Raw genomic sequence first — 20,431 nt, 5'->3', positions numbered from 1 at the left:
GTCTAATAAATAATGAAAATTTGTTACCTCCTTTATAGTTCTTAAATGTCATATTTTTCTTGATTTATTGTATTGCCTAGATCTTCAAATACAATGTTGACTAAAAAATGGTGATAGTAGACATCCATCCTGATTTTAAAGATAATAAGCATAAACTTTCACAATTAAAAATGCTATTTGCTGTACAGTTTGGTAGGTACCATTTTCCTGTTGGAGAATACTGCATTGATTAGTGGTTTTATGTCTGTGTAATTGCATGTGGGTTTTACTTTTTTGGTATTTATTGAGATAATAATGATTTTTTAAATCATCAATTTGATAAAAATTGATAAAACTACATTTACTAAATATAATATTTTTAAAGACAAACAATTTTTGCTTTTGTCAATTAAAAATTATGTTGTTAGGTTCATTGAATTAGTATTTATTTACTTATTTATATCTATATTTTGAGTTCTTAATTTTCATGCTTTCCTTCTTAATTGTGGTAATAATGTCATACTAATCTCAACATTACTTGCAGAGTATGCTTTCTTTTTTTTCTAGTCTTTGTAAATTTATTTATGCAATAGGGGTTGCATATGCATTGAAACAATCACATCAGAATGGTAACAATTTCCAGTAGTGGAAAGGTACATAAAGGTCAGAGACCTTCAGAATAACCTTGCAATTACTTATTTGCTAAATCCAACACCTGACTAGTAAGAACTATTAGGTAGTAAGTAATCCTTCAAAAAAATATAGTATTGGATCATCTGACAGCTTATAACTGTATATGTTTTATTATTTTCTAAATGCCATAGGCATATGAAGAAAAATTCCACAAATCATTATTTATAATAAGCAAGTATCCTAGAAAGCTACATCAAATGTTTCGGTTCAGTCTGAAAGTGTTTACTTTTTTCTGTGTGAACAGTAGGCTATTTTACCATTTAGATAGCAAATAACTAAGTTTTATGCCTGTGAATAAGAGACTAAATGAAAGTATTCTTTTCCTCCAAGCAGTTTGTGACTATTTCAAAAATCTCAACAAGTCCAAACATCATTTGACACCAACAGAAGTTAAAAATATAATATTAGGGAGGCTAGAAAATTCTACAATAGTCGTAAGCAATGCTTTCTTTTTTTTTAAGCCATTCCTCTTAGACAATACTGGAAACTGGAGGAGTAAGTTAAAGGGTCAGGTAGCAGATTTGTGCTAATGTAGACATCTCAATTGTTTCAATCAAACCATGATTTAGTACTTATGAAAATATTTAAATACAGAAAGAGATGAAAATTGCTTCAAAAGAAATATATATATATATAAATATATGTATATACATATATTTGATACATATAAGATACATATGTATGATATATGTGTATATCATCTTCATAAAATATCTATGAAAGGAAACATTCCCAAAATTTAATCCAGAGTTGAACAATGAAACTTAAAATATTAAATCTTCATTAAATCATTGCTGGTGATATTGTCAGAAGTAAACATTTCTATGGTCTAAAATATATTTTAAAATGTGTATATTTTTAAATTTATGGAGCTATAGTTTGAAAAATTATGTTTGATATGGTGGCCTCAAGACCCTATAAGATGCTTAAAAATATGTATTTACGTTCTCTGCTTACTTGGGAATGAAATTGACCCAATACACTTTACAGTGATTTTTAATACAGTAAAATGAAAACATAAATAATGCTTGGGTTAATTAGAAAATTTTGTGAATTAGAGTACCCATTTTAGAGAAAGATGAACTTATTTTTGCTATATGGTATATATGTCTCAGAAAATTTTGTCCTAATGATTAAGACTCTTATTATTACTCAGGAAGCTGGATACCTGAGAGATGATTGGGATAATTAGTGAAAGGTTGAGCTAGGAGATGATTAATTTGTTTAATAAGACTTTTGTCCTTTTTTTCTAAGTTTTTGCAAGTATATTGATTACCTTTTATATTTTCAAGACAGTTCATGACCTAAAATTTTTCAGACTATGTGAGTTCTAATATTGACTCTATCATTGATTTGATTTGTCATTGATCTTCCAAGGATAAATCATTAACCCTATCTAGTAAAACAAAAAAATGCTCAGTCTTTCACATGCTGAGTGAATGCACTAGTTTTAAAAGGAATTCCCTGGGTGATACCCAATACAAACAGTTGCCCTTTTGCTCATCCAGTGTTTGGCTGATTGTTTCCTCATAAAAAGAGACAGTGGGGACTCTATATCGTTGCCCCTTTTGTCATCTGCTTTCCTCTTAGAGCAAAAGAGGACATTTTGGCTTTAGACTCTCTGATTATTTAATGGAAATCAAAAATATAATCTCTAATTTAGATTATTTTTAAACTACAGGCAAACGCATGGCCTTAGTAGGGTTTAGTGAAATATATGTAACTGGTTTTTTTGGTTTGTTTTGTTTGTTTTAATGAGACTTTAATTAGTTAGGCTGGATTCATAACTTCTCAATTTGTTTCAAAGATGTCCAATACAATCTCAAGGAAACATCCCAAGAGGAACCATTTCATTCACATTAATATAGGTTTTCCCACTCCCCAAACTATTTCTCTTTTTAAACTTAAGGCAGGATAAAGGTTATAGATTGCAAAATAGTTAAAATATATATTAATCAATAATTACTATTACTCATTTGCTTTTTATAATTTGAGGTGATACATTTAATTTAGAAAATGCTGAACACAACTATATATAATAGAGTCACTTGCTGAAGTGTAAAGCATATAATTAATATGGTAACAGTAAAAGCAATTTGCTGTTTTCTTTTTCTCTAACTCACTTTCAACAATATAGGCTGTTCTGGGATTCACAGGGTTAGTTATCCTTGTGATAAAAAGGGTGCTAAAATTTTGACTTTGACCATGAAATTTGTTCCACTCTTCTAAAGAAACATCATGAACCTGTAAAGGGATTTTAACAACATGTCTTTCAAAGTCAAACAATGCAATTCTTATACAGAGGGGGATGCATTGACTGGTAATGAGGTGTGAGAAGTTTCAAATAGCTTGGTGTGGGATCAAGGTTAATATAATTATGGACCACAAACCCCAAGAAATCATTCACTCTCTTACATCTGAACTACCAGCCTGCAATAAAGGGTGGTCTTTCAGTCTTCAATGCACTGATTTAAAATGATCTATTGATCTGGACCAAAGAAAGACGAATATACTAAGGGACCGAGGCCGCCTCCAAGTGATAATGAGCAGACCGGGAGGAATGTAGCTGTGGGATCGGGAATCTTCTTTCCACAAAAGACTATGGCAAAAGCTGGGACTTTAAAGAACAATGATGAAGATTCGGAGAGGAATGTCATTCTTGTGGTCCCTGAGAAAATGCATTAAAAGAATGTCAGAACTACAGAGGAGAATCATACAAGTGAATAAAAGATGAGTTCTTTGCAGTTGCGGACTGAAGCAGGCGCCAAAGAGAATCACACAACTTTGGGAATTGTGGAAGCTTTACTTGTTTCTAAAGGTTTGTTTGTTTTTTTTTTTAATACCCAGGGCAAATGAAAATGTGGCAAGAAAAAAGGCCCATCAAATCTTTCAATCATGGACATTTTCATGTGTGTTTGGATCAAAAGCAATAATATTGAGATAAGTGTTTCTCTGGTCTATATGTACCTTCTCATATTTGATTACTCATGGACACAGATATGAACTCTCATGCTTTGTAGATAATTTCTTTTCAATAATTATGTATTAGAAAATAGTGCCTACAATTTTTTTTTTTTTGCATTATAAACAAGTTACCTTTAAAAAGTAGATGTCCAAGTTTCAGAAAGCCTTTGTGTTTGAGGCAGAAAATGCATTTGATAGTATAATTTTAAATGATTCTCTTTGCTTTATAGATTCTGCTATTTCAGTTACACGTATGTTTGGGTTTAATTCATTTTGTCTCTATCCCTCTCTTCTGTGAGAATATCCTTAAGTTATAGAGGACAAATTATTTTAACACATTCTCTTCCCTCCAGCATACTTAAAAACATAAAACACACAATAATATTTGTTCTACTTAAACATCTGTGTAGATATTATGTAAACATTTAGGTCAGGATTAATTACATTTATGAGGATAGTTAGACACTTCTTTCCTCACTCCTACTATTAACCCCTTCTGGGATTTTGCAAGGATGGGAACTGAGTTGTGTGTGACTCAGGTACTGTTCCTGAGAAAACTCCCAGCAAATATGCTCTCAGCTTGACCCTCAAGGCTGTAATTGGAAATGGGGAAAGAAATAATCGCAATTTTGAAAGAGCATGTGTAATATGGTAGGAAGTACATGGCCCTAGACTCAGGAAACTTGAGTGTAAATCTTGGCTTTGTCAAATAATTAGCTAAGGTTTCTGACTTCTCTAAATCTCTTCCATGCCAAAGGGGCATAATACGATCAACCTGAAGGTATTTTTGCGGTCTTTTATTGTCTATATATTAAGTTTTATATTTATTAAATAAATATGTATATATGCCTATATCATATCATATATATTACCATAGATAAATTATGTATATATACACATATATGTATATATTCATCTATACACCCCTACACACAAAGACATGTAGCAAAAACAGCAATCGAACATTCCACACATCCCTATCTCTAGTTCCCTGAGTAAATCACTTTTAACATTTCCTCTTGTTTTTTCAGCTATGCTCCATATTTCCAGGGGATTAGTCTCCAAAATTTACAAACAACTCATGTGGCTCAATATCAAGAAAACAAACAACCCAATCACAAAACGGGCAGAAGACCTAAATAGACATTACTCCAAAGAAGACATACAAAGGGCCAAGAAGCACATGCAAAGATGCTCATCATCACTAATTATTAGAGAAATGCCAATCAAAACTACAATGAGATATCACCTCGCACCAGTCAGAATGGTCATCATCAAAAAATCTACAAACATGGGAATTCCCTGGTGGTCCAGTGGTTAGGGCGTTGCTTTCATTGCTGGTGGGCCCCGGTTCAATCCCTAGTTGGGGAACTAAGATGCCACAAGCTACACAGTGTGGCCAAAAAAAGAAAAAACAAATCTACAAACAATAAATACTGGAGAAGGTGTGGAGAAAAGGGAACCCTCTTATACTGTTGGTGGGAATGTAAATTGGTATAGCCACTATGGAGAACAGTATGGAGGTTCCTTAAAAAAACTAAAAATAGAGCTACCATATCATCCAGCAATCCCTGGGTACATATCCAGAGAAAAACATGGTTCGAAAGGATATATGTGCCCCAATGTTCATTGCAGCACTGTTTACAATAGCCAAGACATGTAAGCAACCTAAATGTCCATCGACAGATGAATGGATAAAGAAAATGTGGTGCATATATACAACAGAATATTACTCAGACATTAAAAAAATGAAATAATTCCATTTGCAACAACATGGATGGACCTGGAGATTATCATAATAAGTGAAGTAAGTCAGATAGAGAAAGACAAATATCATATGATATTGTTTATATGCAGAATCTAAAAAAAAAAAGATACAAATGAACTTATTTACACAACAGAAACAGACTCACAGACTTAGAGAATAAACTTATGGTTACCATGGAGGAAGGATGGGGGGCAGGGATAGATTGGGAGTTCTGGATTGACATGTACCCACTACTCTATTTAAAATAGATAACCAACAAGGACCTACTGTATAGTACAGGGAACACTATTCAATATTCTGTAATAACCTAAATGGGAAAAGAATTTGAAAAAGAATAAATAGATACATGTATATACAGAACTGAATCACTTTGCTGTATGCTTGAATCTAACACAACATTGTTAACAACTATGCTCCAATATAAAATAAAAATTAAAAAAAAACTTAAAAATTTAAAAATTAAAAAGTAAATTAACTTCCCTACACCAACTTTTTGTTTTATGGAATAAACAAGTGCTTCGTTTTATAATTTGATGGTATTCTAAGACGTTAATTATTCATACCTATGATCTCGGGTGGTCTCGGCCTGCAGAGCGTCTTGAAGCAGGATTTCGGTTCCCGGCCAGAGATTGAGGTCAGGTCGAGGTGATGAAAGCACTGAATCCTAGCCACTAGACCAGTGGGCAGTGACAGGGCCCTGGACCTATGGCTTTGCAGAAAAAGAATTCCCACAAAGACAGAAAGTAGTGAAACAAGTAAAGTATTTATTAGGAGAAGAAAAGAGTACAGTAAGTGTGGATAGACACACAGGCAGGCTCAGAGAGAGAGTCGCAACCTCGTGGCAGTTTGAATCACTTTTATGGGACATTTTTTCCAGGTTTCCTTTGGCCCATCATTTTGATTTGCCTGGTTCAAAGTCCATATTTGGTATATCTCAGGATCTTCCCATGTGTGCATGTGCATCTCTTAGCCAAGATGTATTCTACTGAAGAGGCCTATGGGTAGACTTAGCAGCACTTAGCATCACTCCACTTTTGACCTCCAAGGAGCCTTTCTGTGCATGTGTAGTCAGGGAGGTCTCCTGACTTTGAGAATGAGAAATATGTGGTCTCTTATCTTCTATCTGGGCAGGGCCCACCCTTCTCTCTCAATTGTCCTGTTATTCTCATCTCATCTCGGAGTACTGGTCCAGAGGGAACAAACACCAACCGTTTGCCCCAGGGGCCCATGTATCTCCTGCCTCACCTATGTGGTACAAAAGAACTGTAAAATCCCTATTAATATAGTAAAATACATAAGATGTTTGTCATTTCCTTGTGTGTCTGTGTGTCTGTATATGATGTTTTTCTTTGTATTTGATGCTCTGCAAGGATGTTGACAAGAGCTTGTCTATCTGGCATCTCTTTCACTAGGAAATCCCTTTCCTTCTCTCTTGATTGTATCTTTTGTTTCTTTTTCTTTGTTTACCTTGTATTTTGAAGAAACACATCTTCAAGAAGCTTCTTGAGAAAGTTTATTGGAATTTTAAAATCTTGTTTTGAGATCTTGTTTCTTTTAAAATATTTTTAATATCATATTTAAATATAATTTTTCTATCATTTCAAAGGACTTTTTTATTGTTTTTTTTTTTTTTAGCTGCCAGTGTTGCCATTAATGAGTTTAACACAATTTGATTACTGAGAATTTATAATTTTTTTGTTTTTGATTTTAACCCTCCAAATCCTTTCCTCAATCACAGAAGCTTTTTAATTCTTCATTTTTCAGTTGCCATTGCTCCCATATTTCTCAAAGCTCTACCTTAATACGGATTTTTTCCATTAATTTGTCTAGCTACTCAATGGTCCTTTCAATTTAGAAAGCTGTGCTTTAGAAAAAAAATTTTTTATTGTTTCTTTGACAGTTTTCTTCCATCCGGTTTTCCAACTGTTTCAGGTATTCCTTTCTGTTGGGTCTTGGATGATACATTTTTACCATTCTTATCATTTTAAGGAAAGTCACAAATTTTCCTTTAAAACTTCTATTGACTTATTCAAAGTATTACTGTGATCATATTCTCTAATTACAAGAGTCCCTCCTTGGACACACAGTATCTTATTTTTTTTTCCTTTTATAGTATCCTCTTCTTGTTTATGCTTAAAACATCTATCTTTTTCAAGACTTTATAGTCACTAAAGATTTTTTTTTCTTCCTGAATTTTATTTTTTTCTTACTTCATTTTTTGTTTATTTTTGTTTTCATCTTTTATGTTAGAGATTTTCTTCAAACGCCTGGTGAGTTTTGCTGACAATTTGTAATGAAGAATACAGAACTAAACAGATGACTGCTAGATCATGCATGCTTGGGACTTTCTGAATGATGGGCTTCTTCACAGGAGAAAAAGGTGGAACAATTCACTGGGAAATTCCTCATGATATATCTGTCAGTCTTTTCTCCTGGAATCTGGCAACTTCCCCAAATGGAATCCTTAGACTCCTGCCTGCATGATACAATATGTCCAGCTTTCATCATCCACCTTTCTGGGGACTGAATACGAAAAAAGAAGTAGGGATCTCACTATTTGATGTGTACAATTTCTCTCAGTGCCTTTCTGTTCAATATCATACCTTACTGTTGTGTTCAACTGTGGCTGGTTTCCCTATATCCTGAGCTTCTCTGGTTTAATTTCCCCAAGATTAATTTTTCTAGGTAGTCATCTTGCTATGCTAGGTAAGGGAGGACACCTGGTGGAGGCTTGTTTACAGATATGTCACCTACTCTTCTGTGTTTGACTCAATCCCTAATCTCTTTGTTCACAGATACCTGCTGTCTGTGACACCTGGACCTTTCACGATAGTGCAGTGTAAACCATAACGTGCCTTGTTGCATATGTGCCAGCTTTCTTATCTTTGTTGGATTCAGTTGCCATCCATCCATCCATTCTTCTATACTCAATTTTCCAGAATGTTGAAATATCTTGACTTTTTGTGTCTCCTCTTCCATTCTTTTGTATGTTTGTGCAGTAATACTTTTTTGTTGATTATTTCACTGCCATTTTAGTGAGATTTTATGTGGGAATTAAGATAATTGTTTATTCAATTTACAATAAATTAACCTCAAGAATGCCAGCATTTTTATACTTTATTTTTTTCTTTAAAAATAGGACAATTTGTTTAAAAATTATTTGAGAATATTGTTTGTCAAAATAAATTAATAAAGAGTAGAACTTTTCCAGTTGAAATGGAAACAAGGGAGATAAAACCTAATTGGATTTCATGTTTCTTATCAGCCCTCAAGAAAGTGTCAGCAAATGGAGTCCATATAAATATTATCATACAACATTGGTTAGGGTTCAGTACCAGACTATAGAAACCACTTTATCTAATTCAAGCATACATTTATTGCCAGGAATTCTTCTGATAGGCTAGAAGAATGGACTCAACATACAGCTCTGATTTCTTGTAATCTCCCTACTTCTGCTGTGATTGGGAAAGCACTTACCTCTGTTTAGAAAACTACCAGATTAGGAAACCTCTGCAATAACCTGCACCAGCAAAACAGTCATTTCCCCCAAATTCTCTCTTCCTTCCTAACTGTGATTCAATTTGATGTTTGGAGCAAATTCATTTCTTTGGTGGAACTTCAATCACATCTGGAATCCAATGGCAGGAAATTCTGAGAAGTACTTTTCAATCTCTTTGGTATCTTCTCGAAAAAGGGAAGGGTGGGTGTTAAGAAAGTTAATTTATTATTTAGCCATCCATCTCTCTATCTAACTACAGGTGCAGCAGCTTGCTTTGTTCATACAACAATATAACTTGTATATTTTAGCTCTGCTTAAAAAAAAATACAAATAATTCCAAGTGATTGAATTAATTCTTCATCCATGCTCATCTCTACCCAGGCTTAAGAGGGAGAAGTCAGATGCTTGGATTGATTCATGGTTTGGGTTTTGTACGGAGAGTGTAAAAGTGGAACAAGAATGCAGACAACTGAAATGAATAGTTGAGAGACTACAGTCTTTGAAAAGAAAGAACATCCAGAAAACACTAGTACTATCCGTATAGTACTTATGGTATTAATCAATTTATTAGATAAAATCCTTACCTGCAATGAGTAAAACCCATTTTAGCTAGTGTAAGAAGGAAATAATATAATAAAGTTTATTAGAAAATTCACAGAACTCTTTCAGAGCCAGAAAATCAGACTCGAAGGCTACTCTATCACAAAGACCTAAATTGCACTGAAGAGTGGCTTTGGATGAAACAATATTATGTGGATTTAGTCACAGACTCTGCAGATAGCATTGCTGATGCTGGGCGGTTTGTATTACTCTTTAAGACTCGTCATTTTACTACAGAAAACTGGCTTCCTCAGCCAACATACTTAATAGAATGAATTCCAGGCAGCTCCAGTTTCTTCATGGTGCTTCTGGATTAAGAGTATGATGCCTGTGTTTTAGTTTCAAAAAAGTGTGCTTGAATTTGACAAAACATGGAACAATGAGTTAGGAAAAATCCAAATGTCTTCTACAACAGGACTGAAGAGAAGTTATAGGAAATCGAGAGAACTAGTAAAATAGAATGTTGACAACACTGGTTGTGTTATTGGGATTTAATATTTAGTTGATACAGCCATTGCAGAAAATGCAAGTATTTTGAATATAGTAGTCACTAAATAAAAGTCTGCAAAATAATTAAAGGATGGTAATACCTATTAAATATAATAAATATATATAATAAAAAATAACCTAAAAATGTGCATGAATAAAAAGCAACTATTCCTACATTTAAACTAAGATTTAGAAGAGTTTTGTATGTATTAGCAACACATAACAATTTCAGTAGCAATGGAAAATAAATGGCAAAACGAACTTATTAATAGCTTATTATTGGAATTTTAGTAACTCCAGCAAAATGATAAAGTATTTTTAAAAATACTTTGGATCAGCTCCAAATTTTCCAAATGTTTGATTTCCTTTGCATGCTAGAGAATTTTAAGTTGTGTCACACATATATAAATGATACACAGTGATATAGATAGAAAGTAGGTCTTTGAGTATACTTTCTAGAAATTAATATATCAGAAATTATCACTTTTGTTTTTAAAGTTGTAATGAATAACCTTAGCTTAATATGCACTTCAAATTATTAATGTATTTTGGCAAGAAAATAAACTCTCTTTAGAGCAACAATTTCGAGGCAAAACCTGAGTGTCTCTCACTGCTTTACTTATTCTGGTAGCAGAGACACTATTAGATAAATTTCATCACGCAAATGTCTCTTTCTAAATAAACAGAACCAACATTTTCTACAAGGATCTGCTTCAAGCAACACTTACTATAACTATCACTTTAGATCTACTGTTTTTTAGAACATTTTTTTATGTTATCTCAATAGAAATTGTTTATATTAATGGATTGTCTTATATACTTGCTGTTTATTTCATATTTATTTTATTGTAATATTTACAATTTTTTTCTAAAGTTATTTTTATTTACTTTGAGATTTTGACTGGATCACATGTTACTTCATAGTAACAAAGGATGAGAGTTAGTCAAAAACAAATTATTGACATATTATCTCCTGTATCATAAAGTTTTAAGAGAGGGTTGAAGGTAAATAGAGATAAAAGGGAGTTGGAAATAGAAAATAATAAAGATGAAAGGGAGGTAGAGGAAAAAAATTTAAGAGAGCTGAAATAGGAAAGAGGGGAAAGAAGGTTTGATATAAAAAATGAGATGGCGGCAAGAAGCTAGAAAACAGAAGAGAAAATAAATTGACATATTATAAAATATCTAAGAAAGAAATTACACAGTTTGTTGATAGAGGAGAAAAAGAGTCGTTTTTCTTAAATGTTTGTAAAATAAAAGAAGTCTAATCATGTCTTTAGATGAATAGCGTTACATGGATCTTATAGGAAGAATATGAGAATATAACTGTCACAGTGAGTCACATCAACTCCAGAGATCCAGCATAGTTTCTTTGATGTTTCTCAGAAAAACATGCTAGTTGCCTTCCACACCCGAACCTCGGGGAGTCTGTGATCCCCAGTTTCCTTTCGGTAACCCACTATAAACTCCATTCATGAATATATCTAAGCCTTTCCTGAACCTATTTATATTTTCAAACTATATAACCTTCTGGGATAATGGCTTGCATATGTTTACTACCAACTGTGTAAAGTACAAAGCATAAATCCCTTTTATCTTTTACCCTACATTGGGCATCCTCTAGTCCTGGTGCACTTTAATTTGGTGAAAGGAATCCATCTTCACCTTTCATGATCTGGCAAAGTTTGAATCCATGCAGTCTCATCTGTAGTTTTATAAAACTGAATGTTCTAACTTTTTACAATATTCTGACATAGAAGCAAAGGTTTGCCAGAGCTTTACTTTTAATTAGTTACATGTTTTGAGAGAAATTATCTCATATTTCTAGGTCCCCAAGTTATCTATAAATCAAAGTGCTTGAGCATGTTTAAAATTTCTTTCTTCTTCTTACTTGCTTGTACATTACCACCCATTCCGCCCCACCCCTAGGAGGGGGAAAAAAAAAAAAGATGTGGAAGAGAGGGAGAAAACTGCATTGTAGATGAGTACATGGTCTTTAGAGTTAAACCACCAGGATTCAAATTCCATTTCCTCCACTTAGCTCTATACCCTTAAGCAATTTACTTACTTCTCCATACTTTCATTTCTTCATCAGTAAATCGGGGATAATAATAGTTTCAGCTTCATAAGGCTATATTTTGTTACCAAATGTGTGTTATGTGTATGTGTGTGTTTAACTTAAATCAGCATCTACTATATAAAATCACGACATAAAAGTTGGCACATGTACACACACACGGAGAAAGAGAGAGACAGAGAGAGCAACACACCTCCATGAACTGGTGCCTTGATGTGGTCATCCTACGTTGACTCTGGCCTTGGCCTTGTGACTTGCTTAAGCCAATGGGACATCAGCAATGAGAAACAAGTCTATTTTGAAAAGTCTTTCTACATGGGGCTTTTGGAATTTTCCTGAGACCACCATGTAAAGAAGTCCAGTCTAGCCTACCTGGAGGCTACATGGAGCAAGAAGTCCGGTCATCCCAGCTAGAGCCCAGATCCCAGTTGACCAACAAATTGTCTACAACCACATGAGTTTGCTCAGGTGAGACCAGCAGAAGGACCACCCAGCCAATCCATAGAATCATGATAAATAAAGTGGTTGCTCTTTAAAATCCATAAATTTAGGGTGATTAGTTACATAGCCCACAGATATATACAACTGATAGTTTGATCTCTGATTCTTCTCTATGTGCTAGTTTTGAGGGTTTATGACAGCAACTAAAAATTCACATAAAGCTAAACTAATAAACTCAAATCCCATTCTCTATTATGAGAAGTTCACACTGTGTGTACAAATGTGACAAATATATGCAATTGCATTAAATTGAACAGATCGGTGATGTCTAATATAGTGTTCTCTGGGAAACAGACTTGGAGATAGAGACTCCAGGGCAGGAAGTTTATTGGGGAATGTTTTTAGGATTAATACATGTGAGGGAGTCAGGTAAGCAGGGTTGGACAATGGGAGAAGTTAAACTGCAGTGTAGTTGATGCAAGGGTCTCAACATCACACAAGGGCTCGAGTTGTGATGGCCCTTCAACATTGTTCCTTGGTACCACAGCTGTGATTAGTCACTGGATGAGAACTGCCTTCAGGGAGAGATTTTTAACCTTGGGTGCGGCAGAGGCAATATTTTTTCTTTTTTTCTCCTTTATTTACAAGTAATTTTTAAATTGACATATAATTGACATATAACATTTCATGTTTCAGGTTTATAACAAAATGATTAGATATTTGTACATATTGTGTAATGATCACCACAATAAGTCTAGTTAACATCTATCACCATACATAGTTACAATTTTTTTTCACTATGGTAAGAATTTTTAAAATATGTTCTGTATCCATGTCTTGGCTATTGTAAACAGCACTGCAATGAACATTGGGGTGCATGTATCCTTTCGAACCATGTTTTTCTCCAGATATATGCCCAGGAATGGAATTGCTGGATCATATGGTAGCTCTATTTTTAGTTTTTTGAGGAACCTCCATACTGTTCTCCATAGTGGCTGTACCAATTCCTAAATGTCCATCGACAGATTAATGGATAAAGAAGATGTGGTACATATATACAATGGAATATTACTCAGCCATTAAAAAGAATGAAATAATGCAACTTGCAGCAACATGGGTGGACCTGGAGATTGTCACACTAAGTGAAGTAAGTTAGACAGACAAAGACAGATATCATATGATATTGTTTATATGCAGAATCTAAAAAAATAAAAGTTGCGAATGAACTTATTTACAAAACAGAAACAGACTCACAGACGTAGAGAACAAACTTATCATTACCAGGGGGAATGGTGGGAGGGAGGGATAGTTTGGCAGTTTGGGATTGACATGTACACACTGCTATATTTAAAACTGATAATTAAAAATGACCTACTGTATAAAAATTTAAAAAAAAATTTAAAAAGTTATGTTCTGTTAACAACTTCCAAATATATAATATGGTGTTGTTAACTATAGTCACCATGCTGTACATTACATTTCCAAGACTTATTTTATCAATCTTTTCTTTCATAAAATATGGGTTTTATTAGTCAGCTACAGTCATAATATGATCATTATAGATTTCCCTTTTTTATTTGTCCCACCAAACACAAAGCAGAGCTATTTGCCAGTCTAATTTTCCTCATGTGGGTCACAACTTTGGTTTGCCAATAAAATCCCCTTTCTCAGCTTCACAGTTGAGAGTGACTGAAACTGACTCTTCCTTCTCAGATGTAGACATCACAAGCCTTGGAATGATACACATGGGATGGTCCAATTGCAGGGAGGAAGGAGAAGATGTCAAATTTAATCAGGGTCCAATGCTTCTGTTCTACCTGATATTGGTACACTGTGTCCAGTGCTCTTGTGAGAGCCATTTTCTAATGACGTACATGTGCTTCTCTACCATCACAGCTAAATGTGTGGCACAACCTACATAAAGGGCCCCAGTGTGACTCAGCTTCCACAACTTCATGTCATTTATATCAGTGCAATGGAGGTCAACATGGATTTTTCACCTGATGAGCCTCTGAGGATGCAAAGCTTTGTCCCTGCTGCCATCTTCACATGATTTTCCCAGGAAAATTGTTTTTTAATGGGTCTTTTGCTGAGACCAGGTCAGAATGTTTGCATCCCACACATGTAGATTCAATCCTTCAGGGGCTGACTGTCTCACTTTCCTCAACGGAAGACGTACAACAGGTTTCCAAAGATTTCTAATAGGGGGTGGAATGTTTTTGGTCATGGTGGGGGATGAGGGGGCTTATGGTCATCTCTAGAATGGTCCAGGTTCTGGCTTCAGAGTTTTAGGACTTGCAGACAATCTTGATTTCCTGGCTGCCCAGTGCTTCTAAACACCCCGATGCCACATCTATCTATAGGGTACACATCTGAGAAGCTCTCATTTGAATTTTGTCCCCCAGTGATGAAGATCTTCCCTCTCTTGACATCACAACTGGGGGTAATCATGAGCAGCTATGACCATGAAGGACAAAGGTATACCATGTTTCTTTCTTGGGCTTCTCTCTAGGCTCCAAGACTGGCAGCAACTTCATGGTGTCCCCACCAGACTAAATTTCAAAAGAGGAGGTCCTGATAAATTCATTCAGTTGTCTCCAGAACCCACCAAAGCATAGAGTAGAAGTCAGTGAGCAATGAGTGAATTACGAATGAAAATGGTTGAATAGATAGATGAGTGAATGAATACAACCAGATGCCTAGGCCACTGATTGCCATTCTCAAAGCACAGAATTCAGCAGTGAAGACTTCCTGTAGGCAGAGGGCCTCCTGCACCTGTCCCTCTTACAGTCCTATTCCTGTGTGGCAGCCTTGGAAGGGAGAGACAGGATTGGGAAAGAAGAGGCCGGTTTCTTTAGTTCCATGCTGCAAGCCAGAGTCCAAGTATGCCTTCTCTATCCCTTACCACTGTGCCCAGGTCCACTTCCCTAAGAGCCTGGCTTCCGGGATAAGAAGCACCTTGATATTTGTAAGGAGAAATCTGGACAGTACTACATAGCATTCACTAACCATGGTTTGCCACAACATATAGCAATATAAAACCTTTGTAGAAATTCCTTCTATGGAAATTTCTTAGAGACTAAGAAGACAACAGACTTAGGAAAATATGCTTTGTATGAAATAAAAGTGGTTAAGTAGTCATTTAAAATATTGGAAATTTAAAAGACAGATACAAAATTTATTTGAACATACAACTATATATTTGCAATTAGGTAAACTAAATATCTTTAGAAAAATGAGGAGATATAGAAATGATCAAAGCAATCTCTTTGAATTAAGGCCATTGCACTGAAAATGGTTGGTAGGTAGATAAAAAGGGTGAATATGAATCTCTTCCTCCTCTCTATATTTTAATCTTGGGACAAAAAAAAAAAAAAACTCAAATAAAAATTATCCTCACACTCATTCTTTCCTTCATGCATGTAAGAGAATATGCTTTTTGGATTAAATAGGCCACATTAAACACCCACACAAACCACTAAATAATGATAACTTAACAGATGAGAAGCTGATTTCTTTCAAATAAATTAAGTTTGAAACAAGTAGTCCAGAGCTGGTATGGCAGCCCCTTGCTGTCCTCTAGATTTTTGCTTTGCCATCCTTAGTTATAGCCCTCATTGATTTAAGATGGCTGCTGAAGCATCAGCCATCACATCTGTATCTCAGTTATTAAGATGGAGTTAGAAAGGGAGCAAGTGCCTGATGTTTTTGAAGAAATTTTCTTAAGCACTCAACCCTTTAATTTATAACTTATTACCTGGAAATTAGTCACATGGCCAGAGCTAGCTACAAGGAACTCATCCAGTTATATATCTAGCTTAATGGGCAGGGTCTCTGGATGATTGCTGATTCTTTATCAGATCCAATAGCTCTTTATTTTTTAGTAACTTACTAAACTAAAAGGAACGTTATCTACCTGATACACACCCAGAAGAGAAGGAGTAGGGAGAATGACATAAAAATTCCATTTAGAACAAGTATAGAGTAGAAAACACTGACATCATTTGTTCATCAAAATGATGGGCAGGAGTAATGGGGCTCCTTAAACTACTTGTAGAACAGAATCCTCCATTACATTATCTGTCTGTTCTACTTCTGCTTTCTGGAGAAGCTCTCCTGCCATTGACCTCTCTGGTTCCTTGTTTTACCTTCCTGATGGGGAAGGTGAAGGTGGGGGGCAGGTAGTTCTTCCTGTTCCATGACCCTCCACAGCTATTTCTAATGTAAGAAATGGAAATTGTCATTTCACGGAGTTTGCAAAGCAAACAATAAAGACCATTTCCTTCCAGGACAGGTTCAAGTACTATTAAAGTTTTATTAATAATAACCGTTGCAGTCCAGGTTTGTCATTTCTTTTGGCTTTCAGATCTGGTAGTTTCTAAGCCTGATTCTAACTTGAGACCATTTAAAAGAATCAGCTTGGGTAGAAAGACAACATACTTCATCTAATCTTTGCCGCTAGCTTGCCTTCCATTGTCTGACAGAGAACTATGAATGGAAGGCCTTTTAAAAAGCATTGGGGCCAGTGATTTATCTCCTGCTAAGGCTGCTTTTTCAGAATAGACTTCTAAATGCTTCAGTTTGAGCACAGAGCAGTTGTCTTTTTTTTTAATCTTGAAAGGTTCCAAATTTTTTTTTTTTATTTCATGATTATCTTTTAAAAAACTTTATTGAGGAATAATTGGGTATAACTGCCAACTATAATTGTATATTTTTAAATGTACAACTTGATGATTTAAAAAAACTTTTTTATTGGGGTATAGTTGTTTTTCAATGTTGTGTTAGTTTCTACTGTACAACAAAGTGAAGTAGAATTCCCTGTAATATAGAGCAGGTTATCATTAGTTATCTATTTTATACATATTAGTGTATATATGTGAAAGTCTCCAGATTTAATGCATTTAGATTGTGGACCACAGAGAGAGAACATGTCTCTAATATCTCTGTCTGCTGATAAACGGGATCTAGTCTGAGTTCATCAATCCTAAAACTTTGTTAAAATCAGCAAGAAGCAGCCAGTGTAGACAACATTCTAATTTTTCCACATTTTCCCTTAAGGCCATTTAGTTTGCTTTTCGATTGCTTTCCAAGGAAAGGTAGGCAGCAGTTTGACCAAATATTTTAGTATTAAATGATAAATGTTGCCAACTTCCCAGCCTATGATATGGAGGATGTTAAAGCAACCAGATTAAGCCCAAGATGATGTCATTCATGCTAGGCCCCATATCAGCAAACCAACAATTTCTATGCTCAGCTCTCCCAGAAAAGGAAGTCCTAGGTCAACCAATCAGCACTTGACTGCTCAACACAGGTCATTTGACCTGGCTCCTAAGACTTTCCTTAGCTGCTTATAAGGAAACTATCCCTGCTTTAACCAATCAGCAAATGCCCAGTCTAACTTCCTTGCTCCTGCTGACTTTGGTCTATAAAAGTGCTTGTACAACTCTCCTGAGCTCCTTTCTATCTGCTAGATTGGATGCTGCCCAATTCACTAATCGCTGAATCAGGCCAATAACATCTTTCAAGTTTACTCAGATGAATTTTGTTCTTTAACAGGGGCACATTTAATGTTCCAATATTTTAATGTTTCATGCTCATGTAACAAATTCTGTATATATTAGGATTGTGATAGGCTGAGACTAACAGAGACCCAGAAAGTAGTTGCTTAAAAAATACATGGATTTATTTCTCTCTTTGATAGTCAAGTAGTCCAGGGCTGGGGGACAAGACTCCGATGCCATCAGGAACCCTGGTCTCTATCTTTTTGTGTATCATTCCAGTGAATAACACTTATGTGTAAGGTCAACTGAAGGCTCAAGGGGGCTGCTCCAATTCTGATAATTATGCCTACATGACAAACCATAAGCGGGAAATTATTCAATGGAACTGACAAATTAGGAAGCGCCCCCGTTTTTTGTTCCTCTAACTTGAGTCATCTTGCTTAATAATCTTCTTAGTTGTTCCACCTAACACTTATACATCATTGTTCAAACACAGTCATTTGGTTGGCAAAGCCCCAAGAGGGTTAGGAACAGTTGTCTTCTATTCTAGGTGGCAATGTGTCCATCTGAAAATTGGGTTTATGCTACTAGGGGAGAAGAGAATGGTGGTTGAGATAGGCAGCTCACAGAGGAAAATAAGAGAGGGAAGGAGAGATGAGCAGAATGGAAGAGATTTATTTCGAGACAGGAAGTATAAAGATGTTCTTTTCTTCTCTGGCTAAATGACTTGGAAATTGTTGTTGGTACCATTTTTAGGAAATTAGTATTACTATAGTGTGTTACCCATAACATCTTAGGGGCAGCCCTTTAATTGATCCAAATCAGGATACTGTAGGATTGAGAAAAGACACTATTCGTATGTTGGAATAATGGATATAAATTGGAATCCTCTTGGGTAAATCAAAGTAAATGAGTACTGTTACCTCACTACTTCCTGTCATTTACCCTCTCAGTTGTCTACAGCTAGGACTACTGTTACTCTGGCATAATAATAGTAGTTACCTTTATTAGTAGATCAAAGTATATTCACAGATACCTTGCTTGCTGTTTTCAACAAACTGTTGAAAAATTTTCAAAACAAATTTAATAAACAATTTTTGAAACAAACTTGTTTAAGCCAAGAGTTAAAATAATTATTCAAATTCACAATAGAAGGGATAAAATCAGAATCTGAACCTTGGTGTGTCTGATGCCAAGTTCTTGTCTTGATTCACCAAGCCACATTGTTAAGAGCATTCCCTCTTTAAAGATAGGAATATCTTTGTGAGTCAGTAATATGCCCCATCATCAGAAAGTATATGTGCAGGTATAGTTTAGAACACCTACAGTCAGTACTAGAGTGGCATATCAGAAATCATGGTCCTGTTCTGGACTGCAGTGTACCAAGTCATGTAGTATTTACTTGGGCTTGTCCGGAGTTGGGAATTTTGTGGACCATTTGCTGTTATACTTTTCTCCCATAGCTATAACAGATATAACTAATCAATCTTGACATTTTCTCCCACTTGACTTGACTTGGCATCATAATCCTTTTCAACACAGCATTTCAAAGAGCCCCTTCAAGGATGGGCATAAAGGAAGTGACAGCAAAATGGTAGAAGGCAGTGCCTTGCTCTCATACTCCCACAGAAATATTGAAAAACAAGCAGACACTGTCAGAACCAAATTTGTCAGAACTCTGGAAAGTGGTCAAAAGTGTACAGCAGCCAGGTAAATGCTGAATCAAGAAAAAGGTAAATGTAAAATCATATCACCTCACACCAGTCAGAATGGCCATCATCAAAAAATCTACAAACAATAAATGCTGGAGAGGATGTGGAGAAAAGGGAAGCTTCTTGCACTGTTGGTGGGAATGTAGATTGATACAGCCACTATGGAGAACAGCATGGAGGTTCCTTTAAAAACTAAAAATAGAACTACCATATGACCCAACAATCCCACTACTGGGCATATACCCTGAGAACAAGATAATTCAAAAAGAGTCATGTACCACAATATTCCTTGCAGCTCTATTTACAATAGCCAGGACATGGAAGCAACCTAAGTGTCCATTGACAGATGAATGGATAAAGAAGATGTGGCACATATATACAATGGAATATTACTCAGCCATAAAGAAAAGTTAAGTTGTTTGTAGTGAGGTGGATGGACCTAGAGTCTGTCATACAGAGTGAAGTAAGTCAGAAAGAGAAAAACAAATACCGTATGCTAACACATATATATGGAATCTAAAAAAAAAAAAAAAAAGTGGTTATGAAGAACCTAGGGACAGGACAGGAATAAAGATGCAGACATGGAGAATGGACTTGAGGACACGGGGAGGAGGAAGGGTAAGCTGGGACGAAGTGAGAGAGTAGCATGGACATATATACACTACCAGATGTAAAATAGATAGCTAATGGGAAGCAGCCACATAGCAC

At 35.3% G+C, this 20,431-nt stretch overlaps 1 long non-coding RNA gene across 1 annotated transcript in view; it reads right to left on the bottom strand.

The window, feature by feature from the left end:
• The window catches only part of LOC309615960, a 147,574-nt gene extending 127,143 nt beyond the window's left edge, over positions 1-20,431 (bottom strand). The window contains exon 1 of the long non-coding RNA XR_014237179.1: positions 1-20,431. This exon is cut by the window's left edge and continues 7,917 nt beyond it. This is a non-coding gene — a long non-coding RNA (uncharacterized lncRNA).

The sequence above is a fragment of the Balaenoptera borealis genome, assembly GCF_965194805.1.
Source record: "Balaenoptera borealis genome assembly, chromosome: 18".
Classification (NCBI taxonomy): Eukaryota; Metazoa; Chordata; class Mammalia; order Artiodactyla; family Balaenopteridae; genus Balaenoptera; species Balaenoptera borealis.
Note: the sequence above shows the minus strand (reverse complement) of the source record. Positions and strands in the feature narration are given on the sequence as shown.